Raw genomic sequence first — 5,196 nt, forward strand, 5'->3', positions numbered from 1 at the left:
ATTGTGGCATGGCCATCCCCCTTGGGGGGTGATTTTCTGCTTCCTATCTCTCTGTCTCTCTCTGTCTGTCTGGCGAGCACACGCACCCTATAGCAAAAAATCCCTCAAAAAAAAAAAATCAAGAGTCTGAAGGTCCAGACCTAACCCAGTTGAAGTCCATGAACATGGGAATGTCTTCCAGTACTCAATGAGTATGGTGGGGGTAATCATACTGGCAGCTTCTGTCCACAGAAGTTGGATGGAAGAAATGGATATTAAAAGCAAATCATAGGGGCCAGCCGGTGACATAGTAATTAAGGTAATGGACTCCCACATGGTTGACCACGGTTCAAGTCCCAGACCTAGTGGCTTGAAACTCACACTGGGCACATGTACATGCAATCACAAAATCCCAAGAGGAGAATGAAAGAGAAGGGATTGTGGCATGGCCATCTCCCGGGAGGTGATTTCTTGCTTTCTGTCTCACTGGTGAGCATACATACCCTATAGCAAAAATCTCTCTCAAAAAGAAAAAAAGCAATTCTTATACAAGTCAAGTAACCATTGGCTTTGAGGGAAGGCTCAGGTTTAAGTTCTGGCTGTGCCAGATACTGGCTGTGTACCACAGTTTCTCCTATATGTTTGTGTTAAATTTGGTGGCTTTCTTTCTACCCAGTTGAGAATATGATGTTGAGTTTTGCTGTTTGAGGTTTTATACTCATCTAAAACTGAGAGGTCAGCTTACATGGAGGAAGTTTTATTTCAATTAGCTCTTTTTTGTAATTTTTAAAAATGTTTAAAGAATTTTAAAATTTTATTTATCATTATCATTTTTTTAAAAATAAACAGGGAGAGAGAGAGTGAGGGAGGGAAAGTGAGAAAGCAAGCTGCCAGGTCCAGGACTCAAACCATGGTCAGCCATGTGGGAGTCCAGCACCTTAACCATCACACCACCTGCCAGCCCTATTTCAATTATTTCAGCCATGAAAAATATTTGTATCTTATAAGAAATTGAGTGTTATGGAAATAAATCTCTCTTTCCCATTTCAAATCAGCTACCCAGATACAATGTAGGAAGCAGCAGTTAAAAACCTTTCCAGAAATTTTTCTATACACGAAACATCTATTTTCATCATTATTTATCTGTCCCTGTTGTTTTTCATAAATGGGATTACACTGTGCACATTCTTACAGTGTCTCTGTATCAGGGTCTTTTTTCTGTATCAGTACTGCAGTTGTTCCTCATCATTCTGTTCTGTGGTGTTCTATTCCATTAAGTGGCGTTCCATTACGTTATGCGGTGTTCTATTCTGTTATGCACCATAATTTATTTTACCAGCCCTTATGGAATAAATTAGGTTGTTTTACATTTTTGATATTTTAAACAATTCCAAAATGAAAATTCTTGTGCAAATGTCTTTATGTAGCTACACAAGTATATTTGTAAGGTAAGTTCCTAGATGTGGAATTTTTGAGTCAAAAGAAATACACACTCTAACTGTGGAGAGATACTGCCAAATTGTTCCCTAGAAGTCTGTTCTGGGGGCCAGCAGGGGCATGGAGGTTAGGGTGCTAGACTCCCACATGGCTAACCATAGTTCAAGTCCTGAACCTGGCAGCTTGCTTTCTCACTTTCCTTCTGTCTCTCTGTCTGTCTCTCTCCAGTCAAATTTTTAAAAACAATAACAATAATAAATAAAACAAAATAAATAATTATTCTTTTAAAAATCTGTTTCAACGTGTCTTCCTAATGAGAGTGAAGAGCTAAGGAAATGTGCTTCGTAATGACCTGTTCTATGATCTGAATATTTGTGTCTCCCGGCATCCATGTGCTGAAGCCCTGATCCCAGTGTGGTGGTGTTTGAGGAGGGGCCGTCAGCGGTAATTAGGGTTAGAATAGGCCATGAGGGTGAAGTCCTCATGATGGAGTTAATCAGATTCATAGAGACAGAAAGTAGAATGGTGAATGGTGGCTGTCAGGAGCTGGGGACAGGGGAGATGTGTCCTAGGTGCAGTTTCCACTTTGGGAAGAGGAGAGTTCTGGGGGTGGGTGGCGGTGAGGGTTGTGGAGAGTGTGGGAGTCTCCTGCGGCCCAGTTGTGTGCTCAAGTATTAAACTGGTAAGTTATCTCACGTGTATTTTACCACAAATTTGTAAGTGAGTGAATTTTTAAAATTTGAAAGCATATACTTGGGGCCCTACAGTGGCCAGTAAAGCACAACATTCTGAGGCAGTCCCACATGGGACAGCCCCGGTTCAACTCCAGGCACAGGCTTGCTGACCCAGGGCCGCGGGAACGGTCCAGACCCGGCTGGGCGTGGCTCTTGCTCTCCCTCACTCTCTCATTCATGGAAGAAATAAGTAAACAGATTCACCTTTTCTTTTCAAAGCATATGTTCATGGATTAATATTAACACAAAATGCTTGAGATAGTAAATTTTATATGTATTTTGCTATGATCAAAAATTTAAAAGATTAAGGTATTTTAAAAGTGTAGAAAGGCCTCTTGGTGATGCAAGAATGCCATCTAGTGATGGCAAAGGCACTAGATAAGCTCATAGCATTCCCTCAAATTAGAGAAAACAAACACACCTATTATTTATTTATTTATTTATTTATCGGAGAGGTTTTTCTATAGGGCACGTGCACTTGCCAGAGAGACAGAAAGTGAGAAATCACCCCTATCGCCCCTCGGCGGGCATGGCCACACCACAATCCCTTCTCCATTCTCCTCTCCAAATCTTGGGCATGCACACACATGCACACAGTCCAGGACTCAAAGGGCAGTCAACTCCGTGAGAGACCATTATTCCATCTGCTGGTCCCAAAGAGATTAAAAAAAAAAAAAAAAGAAAGAAAAGAAAAAGATTTTTGCTGTAGTGTGCTCTCTGGAGAGACAGAGAGAGAAACAAACCCCAGGGGGATGACCACACTGCAATCCCTTCTCCTCCAATCTCCTCTTGGAATTTTGAGCACGTGTGCACATGCACCTGGTGTGAGTTTAAGCCGCGGGGTTGAGACTCCAACCATGATCGACTACGTGGGAGTCAGCGACATAACCATTATGCCATCTGCTGGTCGCCTTAAGACACTTTTAAAATAGGTACATTTCTATGTTTGTTTTTAGTTTTAAAAAAAAAAAAAGCTTTCTAAATTACATGAATCACACACATGGCCAAGTTAGGCTGCAGGACTTGGATCTAGCTTTGCTACGCTGGGGGACATCCCGAGGCCTCCCTGTCAGTGGCTGGCTGGAGAGTGGGCCATGACGTGAAGACCTTGCGGGGTGCCTGTTCTCTCTTTGTCAGTACATAAATACATAAAAAGTTTTTATAAATATGTGTTCACCGGGCTGACTGGGTGGCAAGGAGATTGCTGGTAACGTGCTGCTCGAGCTACGTTCCATAGGGAAGGTCGTGGGTTCGGGTCTCGACCGACCTGCACGCACCGGCGTGCGCCAGTGGTCCTGGCTCTCCCTCAAGGCTGCGAAGCCCGGCAGTGACAGCGGCACGAAGCCCTGTTTCCTGCTCGTCTGGTTCTCTCTTCTAGGGGAAGAAAAGCTTAAAAAGATACATTTATGCAGATCGGCAGTACGCAAGGGGGGATTCTGCTCCCAGCCTTTCACGGGACACTTGACAACGTCTGCAGACGTGGTCATTGTCAGCCACGGCGGGAGGGGCCTCTGCTCGACGCGGAGACCCCTTCCTGCCCGGACGGTCCTCCCCTCCGCCGCAAAGGACGAGCTGGACTCAGGTCAGCGGTGGGCTCTCACTGGAGACGCCCAACGCGCTCTGCTCGCGGCTCCTGGGAGACCCGAGCCTCCCGGCGCTGCCCCTACCCGCTCCCTGCTCCCCCTGCCCGCCCAGTCCCTGCTCCCCTGCCTGCCCGCTCCTGCTCCCCCTGCAGGCTCAGGCCCCGCTCTCCCCAGCCCGCCCCGCCCCTGCTGCCCCTGCGGGCCTCGCCCCTGCGCAGTGGCTGCCGGCTCCTGCTCCAGCGCTGAGCTACCTGGAGGCGCAAGTAGTGCTGAGCCGCGGTGGAGCCCTTCACTCTCCCGGCCGAGCCGCGGCCTTCTCCGGGAAGTAGTGTCCCTCTCGCTCTCCGGAAGCTGTCTCAGGAACGCGCAGGCCCCTCGGAATGCGCCCTGTGCCCCAGGGAGCCCGTGTGGCAAGGGTGCCTGGGGGACGGAGACTGCGTTTCCCGAACTTTCAGGTGCGATTCCACCTTCTCTACCTGGCCCTGCCTTGATCTCAGAGCTCGCCCAGGAATCTTCTTTCTTTTCTCGTTTTATTTATGTATGTATTTATTTTTTATTTTTTTAGAGGTTTTTGCCTTGGGGTTTGTACGTTCTCCAAAGAGAGACAGACAGAGACAGTGAGGAGCAGAAGTGAGAAATCTCCACTCCAGGGACGATAGCCCTCTGCAATCCCTTCTCCTTCATTCTCCTTTTGGGATCTTGGGCATGCACGCACACCAGCCGGGTGTGACTTTCAAGCCACCGACTCTGGGACTCGGACTGCAGTCGGCCATGTGGGAACTAAGAGATGTAACCGCTAGGCCACCTGCTGGTCCCTCTCCTTATTTTATTTTATTTTGGTTGGTTTAATTCTTTTTAATTTTTTGTTTTATACACTTAATCACTATACATCGCTTATTTTGTGAATTGAATTTACCCAACATGAATACAATTCACACCAGTCCAGGTGAGGAAACACGTTATCAACAGATAATAATCCTTTTCCATCCTCCACTAATGTCTTGCCTCTCTACTTTCCTCCTTAATTTATTTCTTTATACTCTCCCTCTTCCTCCACCCTCTTCCCACATTGTCTCCAGTATCTATAATGATTTTCAATGCTTCTATGTCCTCTAATCTTCCAGTTGCCAACATAGAGTGCAGGCAGTCGGTATATATTAAGTGGAGATATACAATGCCTTTCTTTTATAGCCTGGTTTGCTTCATTCAGCAGTAAATCTTCCATATTTGTCCACTTTCTATCGAATGCCAGCGTCTTGCTCTTTTTTTAAGGCAGAGTGGTATTCCTTCTTCTTTTTGAGAGGTTTTTGCTATAGGGCACATGCGCTCGCCAGACAGACAGAGAGAGATATAGAGACAGAAAGCGAGAAATCACCCCCCAGGGGGGATGGTCACACTGCAATCCCTTCCCCTCCATTCTCCTCTCGGGATCTTGGGCATGCACGCACACGCGCCCGGCGTGA

This window comes from Tupaia chinensis, unplaced genomic scaffold (assembly GCF_000334495.1).
Source record: "Tupaia chinensis unplaced genomic scaffold, TupChi_1.0 Scaffold144336_1, whole genome shotgun sequence".
Taxonomy (NCBI): Eukaryota; Metazoa; Chordata; class Mammalia; order Scandentia; family Tupaiidae; genus Tupaia; species Tupaia belangeri.